At 38.2% G+C, this 21,042-nt stretch overlaps 1 protein-coding gene across 7 annotated transcripts in view; it reads right to left on the minus strand.

Moving 5' to 3' along the window:
- KLHL13 (kelch like family member 13) overlaps positions 1-21,042 on the minus strand; it is a 384,258-nt gene that overhangs the window by 357,951 nt on the left and 5,265 nt on the right. The window lies entirely within an intron of this gene.

Below are 21,042 nucleotides of genomic sequence, written 5' to 3' on the forward strand. Positions count from 1 at the left end.
CATCTTCTTTATCCATTCATCTGTTGACAGTCACTTACGTTGCTTCCATGTCTTGGCTCTTGTCAATAGTGCTGCTATGAACATTGAGGTGCATGCATCTTTTCAAATTAGAGCTTTTTTCTTTTCCAGATATATGCTCAGAAGTGGGATAGCTGGATCATATGGCAACTCTATTTTTAGTTAAGGAACCTCCATACTGTGTTCCATAGTGGCTGCACCAATTTACATCCCTACCAACAGTGTAGGAGGGTTCCCTTTTCTCCACACCCTCTCCAGCATTTATTATTTATAGACTTTTTAATGATGGCCACTCTGGCCAGTGTGAGGTGATACTTCATTATAGTTTTGTTCTGCACTTCTCTAAAAATTACAATGTTGAGCATCTTTTCATGTGCCTATTGGCCATCTGTATGTCTTCTTTGGAGAAATGTCTATTTAGGTCCTCTGCCCATTTTTTGATCGGGTTGTTTGTTTTTCTCTTATTGAGTTGTATGAGCCATTTGTATATTTTGGAAATTAATTCCTTGTTGGTCACATCGTTTGCAAGTGTTTTCTCCCAGCCATAGGTTGTCTTTTCATTTTGTTCATGATTGCCTTTGCTGTGCAAAAGCTTATAAGTTTGATTAGGTCCCATTTGTTTATTTTTGCTTTTATTTCTATTGCCTTGGGATAGTGACTGTCTAAGGAAACATTGTTATGATTTATGTCAGAAAATGTTTTGCCTGTGTTCTCTTCTAGGAGTTTTATGGTGTCATGTCTTATATTTAAGTCTTTAAGCCATTTTGAATTTATTTTTGCTTATGGTGCAAGGGACTGTTCTAACTTCATTGGTTTACATGTGGCTGTCCAGCTTTCCCAACACCACTTGCTGAAGAGACTGTCTTTTCTCCATTGTATATTCTTGCCCCCTTTGTTGAAGATTAATTGACCACAGGTGTGTGGGTTTATTTCTGGGCTTTCTATTCTGTTCCATTCATCTTTGTCTGTTATTGTGCCAGTACCACGCTGTTTTGATTACTGTAGCTTTGTAGTATAGTCCGAATGCTTTGGCCTATTCTTGAATACTGAAGTTTGGCCATGGTGGGCTTTAAAAATATAGTGCAGCCCATTCCCTCTGGTCATCTTTCTGCAGAATGTTCAAAACCTAGTCCACACTACAACAGCCTTGCCAAATACCCTGACTGCTCTGAGCCCTGTGTTTCTCAGGACAAGTGGTTTGCTGGTTTGCTGGTTTGCTGGCTTTCCAAAATATTTTTTAATCAAAAGAAAAAGCCCTGAGTTTAGATTTTGTCAATTTTCATGACACAAATATTTCCCTTAGGGCCAATTTCAAGCTGCCAACATGAGATCAATTTCCTGAAAATGTAATCATCAGCCAGTACAAGCCGACTCCAGCACACCACTATGTAACGTAGCAGCACTCACTTTAGACTTTGCCCAAGAATTCCCACAGAAAGGATTCCTATAAACTCTCGGGAAAGCTGAACACAGGCTATGCCCCAGAGACTTCCTATGAAAGCCTTTATTTAATAATGGCAATATTACCCTTTCCTAATACAGTGAAATTAGTGCTTACTACTCAATTTTTCAAAATTAAACCAAATACATTACACAAAGGTGGTTAATACGTAAGAAAAAAACAAAGAAATGTTTAAAACAAAAGGCAAGATAGTGATTACCTCTGGTGGTGAGGGAAGGGTACACAAGTGAGGAGGATCCACACAGGGGCCTTCTAAGGTATTGATGATGTTCTGCTTAAGTCAGATGACATGTATCCAGGTGTTTATTTTATTACTATACTTATGCTATTTTTTAATGTAATATATATTTAATAGTTTAAAATGTTTAAGTAATAATAAAATAGAAAAAAGAAAGAAAACACAAAAGAAAAATTATGTACTAAAATAAAATACAGTAGAATATTTTTACATAATCTTCAATTGGGAGGGCCTTCTTTAGCAAGACTCCAAACCCCAAATTCAAAAGATTGACAAGTTTGATTACATCAAAATTTTAAATTTCTGTACAACAAAAGATAACATAAACAAAGTTAAAAGACAAGTAACAGAGTAGGAAGGAAAATTTTCTATTATGTGAGGAAAGAATTAATACTTAAAATATATGAAGGGTCCCTACAAATCAATGAGAAAAAGACAAATAACCCATCAGAAAATTGAGTAAAGAATATCAACAGACAATTCATAGAAAAAATGCAAATATTAAACATATAAAAAATGTTTGATATCACAATATTTGGGGAAAAACAAATTAAACAATAATGAAATGCCAATTCTCACCCATCTTGTTGGCAAAGATAAAAAAGATTGATGATCCAGTGTTGGTGAGGGTGTAGGGAAAGAAAGCCTCTCAAATACTACTCGTGAGAGTGTAAATGAGTACATTCTTCTTAGAGGACAATTTGGTTGTATATCTAGCAAAATAGTAAATGCATTTTTCAACCCTGCAATTCCTCTTCTAGAGTACTAGTCTTCAGACATACTTGCATAGGTGTACAAAGTACAAATGTAAAAATGAAAAGAAATGCCCATCAATAGGGGACTGATTAAATATATCACAAGATATTGATATAATCGAATATACACATCTGCTGAAAAAACAAGATTCACTGACACAGAAAGATGCCTCTGGTTTATTGTTACATTAAAAAAAAGCAATATTCAGATCAATATGATTGATATGATTTTATTTATTAAAAAACTATTATGTGTATTTATATATATAAATAACATATAAAATGTCATATATATGCTTTTTTCTTATATATTCTTATATATTTTATATGCTTATATATTTTTTCTATATGCTTTTTTTTCTATATGCTTTTTAATAATTTAACTATAATATATAAAAGCATATATATATATATACATAAAAGCGTAGAAAATATTTTGAAAGAAACTTACTAATCTGTTCATTATGGTTACCTCTTGTTGGGTCATGTACCTGGGGAGCAGCTGGAGGAAGACTAACAATTATAACATTTAACTTCTGTTTTGTTTGAATCTTTATAAGCATGTATCTGAAGATTTTTTACACAATTATAATATAAAAATGTTAATGTTTACATAGTTGGTGGGGAAATTTTACAAAAAATATATTTGATAATGTTTAATTTAGTATAGCTTTGATTGGGACTTCTTTTAAAATAATCCTGATTACTTCTGTCAAAGCAGCTTATGGATAATATGGGCTCACAAGCATAATAACAAAACGGTATATCTCTGACTTCACTCCCATCTGCTCTGCAGAAGTTAAAAATAACTCTTCTTAAAATTTTCCCAAATATTTCTGGCATTAAGTCCCCAGAGGCTATCTCACATATGCTCTGTAAATGAGTCTGCTTTGCTGCCATGTGGTGCCTGCCATTTTTCTCCAGTAATGATGTCTCCGTTCCTTTCACCACCAAGAGTGGCTAGTATGCCAACAATGTCCATGAAGGCCACATGAGCTGATGTCTGAGCTGAAGGTGCCAATGCTGTTTGTCAGAGGCACTGAAGGTACCACTGCCAACAGAACTACTGCCTTCACCAATGCCACTGCTAATGTTGCTGCCACCATCACCATCATCTTGATACCACTCTTTCCCTCAATCCCACGTCCTATTTATCTATAAGTCCAATGGATTCAAGTTCCAAAATATATCGCCAATATGCCAACTTCCTTCCAAGTCCACTATTAACACCCTGGCCCAAGCTACCACCATATTTACTTGCACTATTGCAAATACGCTAAATGCTCTCCCTGTTTCCATTCTTACACCAATCCGACCCATTTTCCATGACAGTAGTAAGAATGATCCTTTAAAATATAAATTAGGTCTTATCATTTCCCTGCTCAAAATCATTCAATGACTCTTCATCACACTTAGATTAAAATTCAGAGTCTTTACCATGACTCACTAGATTGTATAATACATGATCTGGCCCCTGACTACCTCTAGAATCTCATCTTTTTTTAAAAAATTTATTTATTTTATTTATTTATTTTTGGCTGCGTCAGGTCTTCATTGCTGCGCACGGGCTTTCTCTAGTTTCAGCGAGCAGGGGCTACTCTTCGTTGCGGTGTGCGGGCTTCTCATTACGGTGGCTTCTCTTGTTGCAGAGCTCAGGCTCTAGGCGCGTGGGCTTCAGTAGTTGTGGCACGCAGATTCTAGAGCACAGGCTCAGTAGCTGTGGCACACGGGCTTAGTTGCTCCGTGGCATGTGGGATCTTCCCGGACCAGGGCTCGAACCCGTGTCCCCTGCATTGGCAGGCGGATCCTTAACCACTGTGCCACCAGGGAAGTCCTAGAATCTCATCTTGTCCTACTCTCTCCTCAATCAAACCGGCCTCCTTTCTGTTCCTCAAACATGCCAAGCTTCTCCTGCCTTCGGGTCATTATATCTGCTGTTCTCCTTGCCTAGAATATTCATCTCCCAGCATTTCATATGGCTTGCCTCCTCCTTGTCATTCATACCTTACCTTAGATGTCTCCTCTGCAGAGAGCAAACTTCCCTGACCTACCAATCCAAATAAAAGCCACTCATTCTCTATCATATGACTTTATTTAATATTCTGCACAGCACTTGTCACTACCTGACGTTGTTTTGTTAGTCCGTTTTCACCAACAAAACTACTAGAATCCATGATCCAAGAGAGAAAGGACTTTGTCAATCCTGTTTGCACTGTTTCCTTAGTGCCTAGGCTAGTGCCTGGCACATACTACAGGCTCTCAATAAAATTTTGCTGAATGAAGGAATCACCATCACCAATACTGCCAGTGTTGTTGCCAATACCAAAGCTGTTAACCCCTTGTGCTCTTACTATCCTACTGAGTTTTAGAGGACACCATTATTTTAGCTTTTACTCTTTTGCAGCTCCTTAGACCTAGTCTCAAGTATGGCAATCCAGGTATGACCACAGGTATGACTCCCTGGGGGCTGAACCCAGGGGCAACTTGATTGATAGAAACATGCTGCACCCAGAACCACTCTTCCCCTGCTGCATTGGTCAGTATTCTTGACTCAACCCTGTGTATCTCTAGGCTCTCATCCTCTGGAGCTGCAGTTCTTGATTTTGGCTGCACAAAGAATTACCTGAGGAAGTTTGATGCCTGGCCAGGTCCCACCCTCAGAGGTTCTGATTAATTGGTCTGAGATGCATCAAGGGCATTGGGATTTTTTTTTAAGCTCCCCAGGTGATTCTGATGTAATAACTGCTGCTTTGGAATAAATTCTTTCATAGGGGCCTCCTTGATTCCTCATATAAATTAGATTCCTGGTAGGTCAATTTCAAATCCTCTTGAATCTCCCAGAATTATGACGAATGACAACTTTAGGCTCAATCTGACACCCCTGAGGCCCTTGCTGCATGGATGTGCTGCCACATACTGACATTGAAATAGTAATACAATAATATTTTGACCAAATCAGGGTTCTGAAGATACATTTCATGATCACATTAACTGAGTTGAGGCACTTTTGAGAAATGTAATATGTGCTTGTTGTCACTAGAGGGCTGTCAGGTAAGGTAAGCAAAAGAACAAAAGAGGAAGAAACAAAATTCTCAAACTTCAGAGAATCCATTTACTCCCACAGTTCCTATCATTTTGATGAGTACAAAGCTAAGCTTTCTATCACTTGCCCTGATCACTTTTCAAATGTCCAGTCCTGTATATTCAAGTGGATCCTAGCGATTTCTTCCTGATTGTCCACCACCTCACATTTAACTAAACACATGCCTCCCCAAACTGACTTTTCTTTCTGACTTCTGTTTCTGTGCATGACGTTTTCATTTTCCCAGGCACCTAACAAGAAACTCCACAGTCCCATGCTTCCTTTTCCCATATGTCCCCTCCCTCCAGGCTCTACACTGATTTGCCTCCTAAATATTTCTCACATCCATTTCTTCCACTTTATCCCTATTGCCATGGCCTTAGTCCAGACCCGTAGTACTTCTCACTTGGATTTTTGTAATAACCTCCAAATGGGTATCTCTGACCCAGTTTGGGGTTGTCTACTCCTTCCTTAACACTGCCACCAGAATGAGCTTTCAAAACCAAAAAGCTGACCGTGATCATGGCAGTCCCCTGCTTAAAACCCTTCAGTGGCTCTATACATAATAAAGTACAAATATCTCTTTAGGGCTCTTTAAGATCTGGCTCCTGCCTACTTCTCCAAACATATGTTTCACAGCCCCTTCTCTTGCATGCTAAGATCTGATGTCTACAAATTTGCAGTTCCCCCATCTGTGCCTTTGCAAGTGTTATTTCCTCTGTCTACAATGCCCTTCCTCCTCTTTTTAACCTTTTTAAGCTACTCATCTCTCAAAATTCAGCTATGGAGTTTCCTTCTTTTTCCAGGCAAAGGTAGCCATTCTGGTGCTGCCTTGGCATCAGGATTTTTCAAAGCTCTCCAGGTGATTCTGATGTGTACCAAGGTTGAGAACCACTGCTGCCATATATCTCTAAAACTACAATGTATTTCAACTAGTTTTAGGCATATCTGTCCTCCTTTCGAAACTCTAAGGTCTTTGAGGGAACAAACTATGTCTTATTCAATTTTACAGTCCTAGTACCTGGGGAGAAGAAATGAATGAACGAGTGAATAAACCCTCCCAATGATATAAAAAATACAAGTTTCCACTAATATTTTTGTCATATCATAACCACATGTAAGTCTCTTCTGTAAAAATATGATGGAGCATTACCTTATAGGAACATAAGGATTGTCTTGCTGATTTAGACTAAATATTGTCACCAATAGTGTAAAAGAACATGATTGTCCTCATTGACAACTACCTTAACCTGCTCAAAGATACACCTATAATAATTTTAGCTTCCTGAAATAATTTATTATAAAACCATTTAGAAGTTGTTTATAATTTTAGCTAGTCCTATTTTGTGGGGATAAATTTACTATTGGCATGCAGCAGCATTCCAGGGCCTGGTAGGAGACACAGAGTACAATGAAGCCACCTAAAATTTTCTTTTTTAGATAGAACTCGATCCTATGCCCAAGGACAATTTATCCCCACAGCAGCTTCCCGAGATGTCTCCATTACACCATCACATTCTTATCAACAGCTGCTTAGCTAAAAAGTCCTGCCCAGCCCAAAAGACTTGAAGATATTTCTAGGATTAGAAGAGAGATAGTTGAGAGACCATGGAAATAGAGGACAGCTGCTGTTGTCATTCCACAACAAAGAAGACACCAGACAACTTGGGCCTTTGTCCTAGGTAGGAGTGCCTAACCACAGTTTGGAGGTTTCCGGCCCATGAGGAAATATGAAGGCCTAACCTGAGTTAGGTCTGGGACATGCATTCTTCTAACCTGCACCCTGCTTTGGCAGGGGTGCCCTGTCAAAGACTCTCTCAACTCCTTTCACGTAATTTATCTAGACACACACAGGGTATTTAAGGGCTGGAACCATTACTCTTATCCAGAAGAACAGGGACCTGAACAGGCCATGGAGTGGCAGCAAGAAAGTACCTTGGTACATAGGTAGTCAGATCAAGAAAACCAGGGTTCGAAATTAGTTGGAGCACGTATTAACAAACTCTCATGTAGGAGCATAGTCTAAAGCTACAGGCAGCCAGGAGGCTGGTTGTCGCCTCAGCTCTAGTCTAAGGAGGACTGTTCAACGATAAAAATGGCAAACATTCTTCCTATTTTCAGGACTTAAAGGGTGAGCATCTTGTTCTTTAACTGAAAGCTCGATTAGCATTGCAGATGGGATGCAATGGACCTGGACACCCTCTAGCTGGGCTCCTCGTTTTTTCGCTACTGACCAGCTCCCTTGGTCTATTCCAGACACGAGTAAACTTAAAGCGCTGAGAGGAAAATTTGGAGAAAAGCTATTTACATTTGTGGTAATGGCAAAGTATTGCTCAACTTCGCAAAGGTTGAAACACTAAGTAGGTCCTTGCAGTATTCACTGCTAATATTCCCTAAAATACAGAGGAGTGGCAACAGTCACTAGACCCCGACCTTGAAGTCTATTTTTTCTAATTAGTTTTCCCTACTTCCACCTTCCAGACCCAGATTACAATAGAAGCTTTAATTTCCTTTTTGGTCTTTAGAGGGATAAAGTCCTTTGTTATCTGGCCTTCAACAGACATGGGTTTTGGCTTCAGCTTGAAACGGCATTAACTTCCTGACCACCTCTCATCACCCACTTGGTTAGTTTCCCTCTGGCGGCTCCCAGGATGTCCTGTTTCTATCTCTTCCTCCCTGCTTGCGACAGAGGCCCTGCTCCCACGCTGTTCCTGGTCCCTGCCCCCAGGATTATAGCATCCTGAGTGGTCTGCCATTTGTCCCTATTGCCTCTCTCCAGACTCTCCCTGGCTGCTGCACTTTCCGGCTTCCGTCATATATTACATACCCAGTGCTCTTGAGCTTCTTTCCGCCCCTGACTCTGGTCATCCCACGTTTTCTGTCTCTTCTCTTTTTTTCCAAAGAAACACTTTCGGATTTTGGATTTCTTTTTCACAAGTTTACCCCTAGGAATCACCCACCCACTATGTAGGGCTCCATTTCCTTACCTCCCTGTAGTTCAATCTTTCCCCCATTCAGGCTTGAACAATACACATCTTCAAAAGTACCCCCCAACACACACACACACTAATTGCCATTAAACATTTACATATACTTAAGATTCTTACATTTACATTTTAATAGTCTCACTTTTAGACCTCCCCTCCCCAATTTCACAGTCACTTTGAAGAAGGAAGGCATTTTTTTCTATAGATGTCTCTGAGTATTTATGGCTAGAATCCTCAATCTGATGGCCAAATGGCAGCATGAAAATATAATGTGAAACTCCCTCAAGTAAACCTTGCTTAAAGTGTTATATAAGGACCACCTGCATCACAGTCACTTGGGGGAAGCTTCTCAAAATGCTAATTTTAGGGCCTTCCCAGAAATAAGAATTCAATAGGTCTAGTGTGAAGTTCTAGAATCTGTATTTTAACCGGCTCCCTAGAAGAGTATATAGTTTGAAAATCACTGCAGTAAGACATGCTGCTTACATAGCTTTCCTAACTTTAGGTGTTAGGATCTTGACTGTGGTCATCAGATTATACATCCATAACAGTATGTGGAGAGTTCTTTAACTTGGGACTTTATGAAGACAGCAAAAGTATCTGTTGAGAATAACTGAACCTGAACTGAACACTAATAACAAGAACCATATACCAACTCATACACACACACACACACACACACAAACACACACACACACACACACACACACACACAGACACACACACACACACACTGCTTGTTTACCTACTGCATATATTTAGATAAAACCAACTATAAGGGTCTAAGGTGGGTTTTGATATCAATCTCCATATCCTCCTTTCTAAGGAAGTGATGTGTACATTTTCCTTCCAGGATCTGAGGATCACTATCTGTCTGCCAAGTTGTTATTATCCCGTGCTGACTGAGCTGGGAGATCCAATTCCTGCTTCAGAGTGCTTATTAGGAATCCCATGCACTTGCTCTAAGTATCGAGAATTAAATGATTTCTATGTTAAGCTTTACATCCTTCCAATATGTTCTGCAAACAGCTGACTACCTATTGTACTAGTTAATTGGAATTGTTCCAAAAGAGAGCCAGCGGGGAGGGAAGGGAATATATGAAAATCAACTGAGGAGCTTTTTCAAGTGACATGTGCCCTCTGTCCAGGATGCCTGAGATTTTGGCAAGATTCATGCTTGTGGATGGGGTAGGAAATTCAGGTTGAGAATTACGCTCGGACCAGCATTCTGCATCTATGCTCTCTGGAACAGTTGGAGTCTCCTATTTTTTTTAAATCAGCATTTTTCAAGGTGAGACAATGGGAAGTGCATTTTAAATACATTTTGCTGGGAAAAGCAACTCGTGGTTTTGAACCTAAGTTGAAAACAAATTCTCCTGTTTCTCTCACTACACAAGTCCATAACACAACTCTTCCTCTATAACACCATAAACATCCTCCACAACCATCCCAACCCTTACTCCTGGGGCAGCATCAGCTCAGGGTATTACTACCTAATCACTTCTTGCCTTCTATCCATTGATCTACAGAATGACTTTTAGATTTACAATGGGCATCCCCAGAGATTGAAAGTATCTACAGTCTTTCCCAGGTCTGGTATGAGATACGGCTTAGATTTTGAGTTTCCCACATATGGTATATGACTAGAGGGAAAGTGTTTCTGTCACTAGCTTCATTGACCTTCATCCCTCAACCAAAATGATGGACATCGAATAGCTGTCCAATAACCAATGTATATCCAAAGGAGGAAGACTTAGATTCCACTCAAAAAAATCACTGACCCCTTCTTAGACAAAAAGGTTACGGCTCCTCAGTAAGAAAGTAGCTCAATTTCAAATAAATTGAATCTCCACATGTCCTAGGCAGACCAGATATCTTTATGCTATTATGGAAAGAAAGGATTCTCACCTTCTACCCAACCAGTGCTTAATCTACTTTCTGCAATTCTCTAGGCCAGAAAGTGTCTGCTTCAGGACCTGCTGCTGGTAGAAGTAGTTATATCACACTACCTGATCCAGGACCTCAAACATCCTTAGTTTTTCAAAGACACGATAAATCTGGTAAAACATATCCACCACAACAACTATGCAATGGCCTAATCAATATAAACCTAAAGGCAGAGCTTCTGTATAATCAGTTTCACTTTTTGCCAAAAAGACTGCCGCCATAATAACTGTACACATCTTAATCCACCTAGCCAAACATCTTTCTGTGGAATAGAAGTGAATTGAGGGACATTCACAGAAAGACAGACAAGATGAAAAGGCAGAAGGCTATGTACCAGATGAAGGAACAAGATAAAACCCCAGAAAAACAACTAAATGAACTGGAGATAGGCAACCTTCCAGAAAAAGAATTCAGAATAATGATAGTGAAGATGATCCAGGACCTCGGAAAAAGAATGGAGGCAAAGATCAAGAAGAAGCAAGAAATGTTTAACAAAGACCTAGAAGAATTAAAGAACAAACAAATAGAGATGAACAATACAATAACTGAAATAAAAAATACACTGGAAGGAATCAATAGCATAATAACTGAGGCAGAAGAACGGATAAGTGACCTGGAAGACACAAAGGTGGAATTCACTGCTGCGGAACAGAATAAACAAAAAAGAATGTAAAGGAATGAAGACAGCCTAAGAGACCTCTGGGACAACATTAAATGCAACAACATTCTCATTATAGGGGTCCCAGAAGGAGAAGAGAGAGAGAAAGGAAGAGAAACTATTTGAAGAGATTATAGTCGAAAACATCCCTAACGTGGGAAAGGAAATAGCCACCCAAGTCCAGGAAGTGCAGAGAGTCCCATACAGGATAAACCCAAGGAGAAACGTGCCGAGACACATCGTAATCAAATTGGCAAAAATTAAAGACAAAGAAAAATTATTGAAAGCAGCAAGGGAAAAACGACAAATAACATACAAGGGAACTCTCATAAGGTTAACAGCTGATTTCTCAGCAGAAACTCTACAAGCCAGAAGCGGGTGGCATGACATATTTAAAGTGATGAAAGGGAAGAACCTACAACCAAGATTACTCTACCCGGCAAGGATCTCATTCAGATTCGATGGAGAAATCAAAAGCTTTATAGACAAGCAAAAGCTAACAGAATTCAGCACCACCAAACCAGCTCTACAACAAATGCTAAAGGAACTTCTCTAACTGGGAAACTCAAGAGAAGAAAAAGATCTACAAAAACAAACCCAAAACAATTAAGAAAATGGTAATAAGAACATACATATCGATAATCACCTTAAACGTGAATGGATTAAATGCTCCAACCAAAAGACACAGGCTCGCTGAATGGATACAGAAACAAGACCCATATATATGCTGTCTACAAGAGACCCACTTCAGACCTAGGGACACATACAGACTGAAAGTGAGGGGATGGAAAAAGATATTCCATGCAAATGGAAATCAAAAGAAAGCTGGAGTAGCAATTCTCATATCAGATGAAATAGACTTTAAAACAAATACTATTACAACAGAAAAAGAAGGACATTACATAATGATCAAGGGATCAATCCAAGAAGAAGATATAACAATTATAAATATATATGCACCCAACATAGGAGCACCTCAATATATAAGCCAACTACTAACAGCTATAAAAGAGGAAATCAACAGTAACACAATAATAGTGGGGGACTGTAACACCTCACTTACAACAATGGACAGATCATCAAAACAGAAAACTAATAAGGAAACACAATTTTTAAATGAACAACAGACCAGATAGATTTAATTGATATTTATAGGACATTCCATCCAAAAACAGGAGATTACACTTTCTTCTCAAGTGCACACAGAACATTCTCCAGGATATATCACATCTTGGGTCACAAATCAAGCCTCAGTAAATTTAAGAAAATTGAAATCAAATCAAGCATCTTTTCTGACCACAACGCTATGAGATTAGAAATCAATTACATGGAAAAAAACGTAAAAACACAAACACATTGAGGCTAAACAACACGTTACTAAATAACCAAGAGATAACTGAAGAAATCAAAGAGAAAATCAAAAAATACCTACAGACAAATTACAATGAAAACACGACGACCCAAAACCTATGGGATGCAGCAAAAGCAGTTCTAAGAGGGAAGTTTATAGCTATAAAAGCCTACCTTAAGAAACAAGAAATATCTCAAATAAACAATCTAACCTTACACCTAAACGAACTAGAGAAAGAAGAACAAACAAAACCCTAAGTTAGTAGAAGGAAAGAAATCATAAAGATCAAAGCAGAAATAAATGAAACAGAAACAAAGAAAACAATAGCAAAGATCAATAAAACTAAAAGCTGGTTCTTTGAGAAGATAAACAAAATTGATAAACCATTAGCCAGACTCATCAAAAAAAAAGAGGGAGAGGACTCAAATCATTAAAATTAGAAATGAAAAAGGAGAAGTTACAACAGACACCGCAGAAATACAAAGCATCCTAAGAGACTACTACAAGCAACTCTATGCCAATAAAATGGACAACCTGGAAGAAATGGACAAATTCTTAGAAAAGTATAACCTTCCCAGACTGAACCAGGAAGAAGTAGAAAATATGAACAGACCAATCACAAGCACTGAAACTGAGACTGTGATTAAAAATCTGCCAACAAACAAAAGTCCAGGACCAGATGGCTTCACAGGTGAATTCTATCAAACATAAAGAGACGAGCTAACACCCATCCTTCTCAAACTCTTCCAAAAAGTTGCAGAGGAAGGAACACTCCCAAACTCATTCTATGAGGCCAACATCACCCTGATACCAAAACCAGACAAAGATACTACAAAAAAAGAAAGTTACAGACCAATATCACTGATGAATATAGATGCAAAAATCCTCAACAAACTACTAGCAAACAGAATCCAACAACACATTAAAAGGATCATACACCATGATCAGGCGGGATTTATCCCAGGGATGCAAGGATTCTTCAGTATACGCAAATCAATCAATGTGATAAACCATATTAACAAATTGAAGAAGAAAAACCATATGATCATCTCAATAGATGCAGAAAAAGCTTTTGACAAAATTCAACACCCAATTATGATAAAAACTCTCCAGAAAGTGGGCATAGAGGGAACCTACCTCAACATAATAAAGGCCATATATGACAAACCCACAGCAAACATCATTCTTAATGGTGAAAACTGAAAGCATTTCCTTTAAGATCAGGATCAAGACAAGGATGTCCACTCTCGCCACTATTATTCCACATAGTTTTGGAAGTCCTAGCTACGGCAATCAGAGAAGAAAAAGAAATAAAAGGAATACAAATTGGAAAAGAAAAAGTAAAACTGTCACTGTTTGCAGATGACATTATACTATACATAGAGGATCCTAAAGATGCCACCAGAAAACTACTAGAGCTAATCAATGAATCTGGTAAAGTTGCAGGATACAAAATTAATGCACAGAAATCTCTTGCATTCCTATACACTAATGATGAAACATCTGAAAGAGAAATTAAGGAAACACTCCCATTTACCATTGCAACAAAAAGAATAAAATACCTAGGAATAAACCTATCTAAGGAGACAAAAGACCTGTATGCAGAAAACTATAAGACACTGATGAAAGAAATTAAAGATGATACAAATGGATGGAGAGATATACCATGTTGTTGGATTGGAAGAATCAATATTGTAAAAATGACTATACTACCCAAAGCAATCTACAGATTCAATGCAATCCCTATCACATTACCAATGGCATTTTTTACAAAACTAGAACAAAAAACACAAAAGACCCCGAATAGCCAAAGCAATCTTGAGAGAGAAAACGGAGCTGGAGGAGTCAGGCTCCCTGACTTCAGACTACACTACAAAGTTACAGTAATCAAGACAGTATGGTACTGGAACAAAAACAGAAATATAGATCAATGGAACAGGATACACAGCCCAGAGATAAACCCTCGCATATATGGTCACCTTATCTTTGATAAAGGAGGCAAGAATATACAATGGAGAAAAGACAGCTTCTTCAATAAGTGGTACTGGGAAAACTGGACACCCACATGTAAAAGAATGAAATTAGAACACTCCCTAACACCATACACAAAAATAAACACAAAATGGATTAAAGACCTAAGTGTAAGGCCAGACACTATAAAATTCTTAGAGGAAAACATAAGCAGAACACTCTATGACATAAATCACAGCAAGATCCTTTTTGACCCACCTCCTAGAGTAATGGAAATAAATACAAAAATAAACAAATGGGACCTAATGAAACTTAAAAGCTCTTGCACAGCAAAGGACACCATAAACAAGATGAAAAGACAACCCTCAGAATGGGAGAAAATATTTGCAAACAAATCAACGGGCAAAGGATTAATCTCCAAAATATACAAACAGCTCATGCAGCTCAATATTAAAGAAACAAACAACCCAATCCAAAAATGGGCAGAAGACCTAAATAGACATTTCTCCAAAGAAGACATACAGATGCCCAAGAAGCACATGAAAAGCTGCTCACCATCACTAATTATTAGAGAAATGCAAATCAAAACTACAATGAGGTATCACCTCACACCAGTTAGAATGGACATCATCAGAAAATCTACAAACAACAAATGCTGGAGAGGGTGTGGAGAAAAGGGAACCCTGTTGCACTGTTGGTGGGAATGTGAATTGATACAGCCACTATGGAGAAAAGTATGCAGGTTCCTTAAAAAACTAAAAATAGAATTACCATACGACCCAGCAATCCCACCACTGGGCATATACCCAGAGAAAACCGTAATTCAAAAAGATACATGCACCCCAATGTCATTGCAGCACTATTTACAATAGCCAGGTCATGGAAGCACCCTAAATGCCCATTGACAGACGAATGGATAAAGAAGATGTGGTACATATATACAATGGAATATTACTCAGCCATAAAAAGGAACGAAATTGGGTCATTTGTTGAGACGTGGATGGATCTAGAGACTGTCATACAGAGTGAAGTAAGTCAGAAAGAAAAAAACAAATATCATATATTAACACATATATGTGGAACGTAGAAAAATGGTACAGATGAACTGGTTTGCAGGACAGAAATTGAGACACAGATGTAGAGAACAAACGTATGGATACCAAGGGGGGAATGAGGCGGGGGAGGGGGGTGGGATGAATCGGGAGACTGGGATTGACGTGTATACACTAATATGTATAAAATGGAAAACTAATAAGAACCTGCTGTATAAAAAAATAAATAAAATAAAATTCAAAAATTCAAAAAAAATTAAAAGAAATAAAAAGTAGATTAAAATTTTTAGAAAAAAGAATTGAATTGAGGAAATATGGCAGAAGAGATAGCCAAAGAAATACCTGCAGTTTAGTACATCTTAAAATGATAGGTAGATAGATAGATATGATAGATAGGTATGATAGATAGAATATATCCTTTTAAATGCAGGGCTGATAGTTGAGATAGTGGGAAAATAAGAGCCAGTAAGGACATGTCAGCAGTAATCCAGAATAAAGAGGAAGCTCTGGAGGTGGCAACTACCTTTGGATAGCTACTGGTTCCTAATAACCCTAGCGTTAAAAAAATCCTAGTAGTTTTAATGGGCTAGTCGAGTGCAAGGGACAAAAAAGACAAATCCTGGGGCCCAGGCAAGGTTAGAAGTTAGATCAGGCACACACCATCCCTTTCTTTCTCTGCTTAAAGTCAGACCCCCAAAGGGTGATGCTCTTCATGGATGAATGCGGGCAAAACTACCACCCAGAGGCAGATGGTAGAGATAGGTGCTTGTCCTGGTTTTGGCTCTGGGTAGGAGAGAGAGAGAGAAAGAGAGAGAAATTTCCTTTAGACATTATAACCCCAGGCAGGTCTGGGTCCAGAAATCACATTACCTCTATGGCCAAAACACCTCATACCAGAAATTTAGCTTAAAATAGTTCTGGATTGGCAGTATTCCCAGGTGGCTAGTAGGAGCAAGTGTAACTCTCCTCTAGAAGTATTCACTTTAAACCCAGGTTTCAATCTCCAAAGAGAAAGTTCCAATGAATGTGTGCTCACAAATAAATACCAAAATACACACGAGGGAAAATATGAAAGACAGGTGAAGACATATGGAGGATATAATGAGAAGGATCAACATGCATCTAGTGGAAGTTCAAGAAGGAAATATTAAAGAGAATAAGAGAGAATGGCTATGAATTTTCCACAGCTAGCGAAATACAAATCCTCAGATTCAGGCCACATTTAGCGAGCTTGCTCACTTTGTCTACTAAACTTATTAGGCGAATATCAACCTTTCCTTTGCCCACATGAGAATCCTGGATTGACCACAATCAGGGTGTCCATTCATGTCATCTTCAAAAGGAGCAAAGGGCAATGAGCACAGTTGCTTGAATGAGCCTTATGGTTTTTTTCAGAATACTAGAAATGCGATTCTGTATAATCAACACAGACATTTCCTTCAGAGTCTGAAGTGGTATCTGGTAGGTGAGCTCTGTTAATTCTAACTCCTAGCTTGACCATTCTGCAATCTCCAAAAGGAAAAACAGAGAGAAAAGTATGCATTTTGATGCAGTATACTGGGAAAAGTGTGCATTTAAGGGCCAGGTACACCTAAGTTCAAATTCTGACCCTGCTACTGTGCTTCAGGTCCCTACGTATAAAAATTTTTTAATAAACACAGTGGGGGAAGGTTTGAGAACTGAATGACTGAGATAACATGTTAAAAGCCAGCCAGATCACTGGTACAGCACAAGTGATTATTCCGTTTTCATCCCCCTATCCCTCTTCTTAGGTCATGACTTTCAGACTTTTGTCCAAGACTGAGGTCAGATCCCTGATTAGTTTTTAAACAAATTGTCTACTTTTGACAAAATGGCCATTTTAGGTATAAAACTTTGTTAAAATTTTGAAAAACTAAAATTATGTCTACTATTTCTCAACTTCAAGATGTATATGGTCAAGCTGGGTCTAAAGATTGAAGAGATACTGACCAACGAGAATGGCCAGCCAGTGTGACCCAGATGGATAGGATGACTGAAGTAGGAGAAGATATTTGGCATGACAAGCTAGATTTCAAGTCCATAACTTGCACTAGCCAGGAAACATTGGAAGACTGTGGTCAAGGCAGGCTGGAGAAGGCTGGTGACCAGAAGTTTAGGCTTCAAAGATGAGGAACATAGGCAAAAGCCATAAATGAAAAGCTAGGCATTTAGTTATTCAGGGACTGGGCAATGACTACTGGGAGCCCAATTTCCAGATGATCTGGATTACATGTGTCAGATTCCAGGCAGAGAGTACTGAAGCTACAAGTCAGAGCTCAAATTAAGAGTTTAGGTGACAGGGATGAAAAGCCCAGCCCAGAAGGACTAAGTTATACCACTGTTAACCCACTACTAGTACAATGCCTAGCATATAGCAAGCCCTCTGTTGAATGAATGAAAGAAAGAATGAATGATCAAGCAACCACCGAGAAGCCATATAATAATACTGGAAGGTCAGTAGTAAGATTAACATTGAAACTAAGTCTAAATTCTAAAGGCAGGCAGGTTCACTCAATGGTTAAAGACCTCAGAAGCAAGGGAACCAGAGAGTTCCTAACATCACACAGGTAGCAGGACTGCTGCAGTTCTGGAGAATATTTTGCAAACGGGGTTGAATTTTGGGTGTACTGTGTGTGAGTGTATGTGAAGCAAGATACTTCTTTCATATTTTAAATGCATGTTAGGTAATTTTTTCTGATCTCACTGTTTTTTCTTCTGTTATATTACACCTTAATGTTCACTCCCAGTGTTACATTTATTCCCAAGTGCACTCAAGGACTTCAGAAAGCAAACAGCACCTGCTGATGTATTACACTTGTTTTGCCATGACCTACCTAGATTCATGTTTCTTAACTAGCAGAGGGAAGATAAGGATATGTACCCCTGGAGTAGTTTTCTATTGTTTCATAACAAATTACCAATTTGTTAGTGGCCTAAAAAAGTGGCCTAAAAAAATACGAATTTGTTAGCTCACAGTTCTGTAAATCAGAAGGCTGGGTCGTGTGGCTGAGCTCTCTGCTCAGGGTCTAACAAGGCTGAAATCAAGATGTCAGCTAGGCTGCTTTCTCGTATGGAACTTGGGATCCTCTTCCCACCCCATTCAGGTCGTCGGCAGAACTCAGATCCCTGCAGCCAGAAGACTGAGGTCCCCCTTTCCTTACTATCAGCAGGGAGCTACTCTTGGTTCCTAGAGGCCACATTCCACACCTCTTGGCCCCCAAAGGCAGTATACAGCATAGATGTTTGCTTTCTTCTTTTTAGATGTTTGCTTTCTTTTTTTTTTTAGATGTTTGCTTTCTTCTTTTTAGATGTTTGCTTTCTTTTTTTTTTTAGATGTTTGCTTTCTTCCAAGCCTGCCAGAGTGTATTTCTCTGACTTCCTTTTCCCACCAGTCAGAGAAAATTCTGCTTTTAAAGGGCTCATGTGATTAGGTCAGATCCACAGGTATAATCTCCCTATCTTAAAGTCAACTGATTTGGGACTTTAATTACATCTGTAAAATTCCTTCATAGCAGCACCTAGATTAGCATTGAATTGAATAACTGGGAGAAGATGTGTGCATAGAAGAAGCTAGTAAATCTTAAGGGTCTATCTTAAAATTCTGCTTACCATAAACGCCAATGTTGAGATGTTCCTATTTAGATAAATACCATAAAAAGTGGGAAAAACAGAAATATCAACCAATTGCTTTAATTTTTTTGTTGTAATATTATTATTTCAGACACTTCACTCATTAATATGGCTCATTTGCTATAAGTTAGTCAAACTAGAGGAAACTCTGGGAAGATAACAAAAATTAAGTAAAATAAAATAAGTGTGACCTTGGGCTTAAATCTTGACCACTAAATGCTAGCTGTGAAACTCTGGGTAAGTTACTTAACTCTTCTAAACTTCAGTTTCCCTACCTATAAAATGGGGATAATAGTAGTATATTCCTCATATAGTGCATGATGGATTAAGTGAAATAATATGTGCAAAGTACTTAATACAGTATCTAGCACTAATTTAATGATAGCAATTATTATTTTATCATTGAATGACATAAGACACGTAAAACTGTCTCAGAAAGCATAAAGAATGATTCTGATGTAACATATTATCACTAGGTACACATAGAGGGCACACCATTAGACAGGTATCCTGTACATAAGGTGAATATGTTTAGTATGTACACATATTATCACATACTTATTTAATGTACCACTTTAATTGTGCAGTTGAAATTCCCACTTACCTTTGAACACATTCAGCATAAACAAATCAGCATACAGTTGACCCTTGAACAACACGGATTTGAACTGTGCAGGTCCACTTATATGTGGATCTTTTTCAATAAATACGTACTACAGTACTACATGAACCGAGGTTGGCTGAATCCGAAGATGCGTAACCACAGATACGGAGGTCCAACTGTAAAGTTGTAAGTGGATTTTTTGACCTCTAACCCCCACATTGTTCAAGGGTCAACTGTATGCTCCCAAGATGAAGAACATAAAGAGGACTGATAATCATCTTTAAATAGATTAAAGGTTTTGTATGGATTTAGTAGCCAGAATTATAACCAGTGGAAGGAAAATACAGAAATGCAGATTTGGGCTAAATACGATGAAGAGATTCGTTAACATTTATCAAAAAATGGATTGGGTAAATAGTAAGTTCCATGTCCCTGAGTGACCACTTATCAGGGAAGTTTGTAAAAAGAATTCATGCATTAGATATGAGGCTTACACTAGTGACCTTTAAAGTCCCTTCCAATTGTAACTGCACGCACACATGCATTAGCCTGATTGATATTTCTATATGTTTGCCACTAGATTGTTTCACCAATTAAAAAATACATATGTATATGTGTATATATATATATGTATGTATATATTCCTTTTCTTCCCTGAAAGAAAAATAAAAGATCTCTTCCTCAGATTTTGACCTGGAGTGAAATTTTGAAGCATAAATTTCATATGTCTTAGTTTTTCTCTCTTTAGATCAGGCCATATATACTGCTTATTGTTTTGAAAAACAAAATTATGCTTAGTCTATATTATTTACAAGTGAACCTCTAATATGATACTTTGCTTCCAGAAGCTCCACATCAGTGCATCATTTCACAGTTGCTTTGGAAATTACCGTTACCATTCTCTTTGTGTGTCAGGCCTGCAGTGCAGAAAATATGACTTCTTACCAGTAGACTAATTACATTCCAGGATTTTCTTTGTGGGTATTTTTTCCAAGTTCATTTTCTCAGTGGCCCTTATTAAATAGTTCCAGAAGCTAAGTGTGACACCTGTAATAGGCCCAGGACTCACAGTCATGCACTATATTGGGAATGAATCTCAGATCTTCATTTTGTGTGTAAGTCTACCTTGTATATGATTGCTTATATATTTTCTTTTAACATTTTTCCCTTGTTTACAAAGTAATACATATTCACCGTAGAAAACTGAGTCATTATATAAAGGTACAAATAACCAAAACTTTCATTATTATTTTAATCAGCAACCAA

This window comes from Balaenoptera physalus, assembly GCF_965194825.1.
Source record: "Balaenoptera physalus genome assembly, chromosome: X".
In the NCBI taxonomy this organism is placed as follows: Eukaryota; Metazoa; Chordata; class Mammalia; order Artiodactyla; family Balaenopteridae; genus Balaenoptera; species Balaenoptera physalus.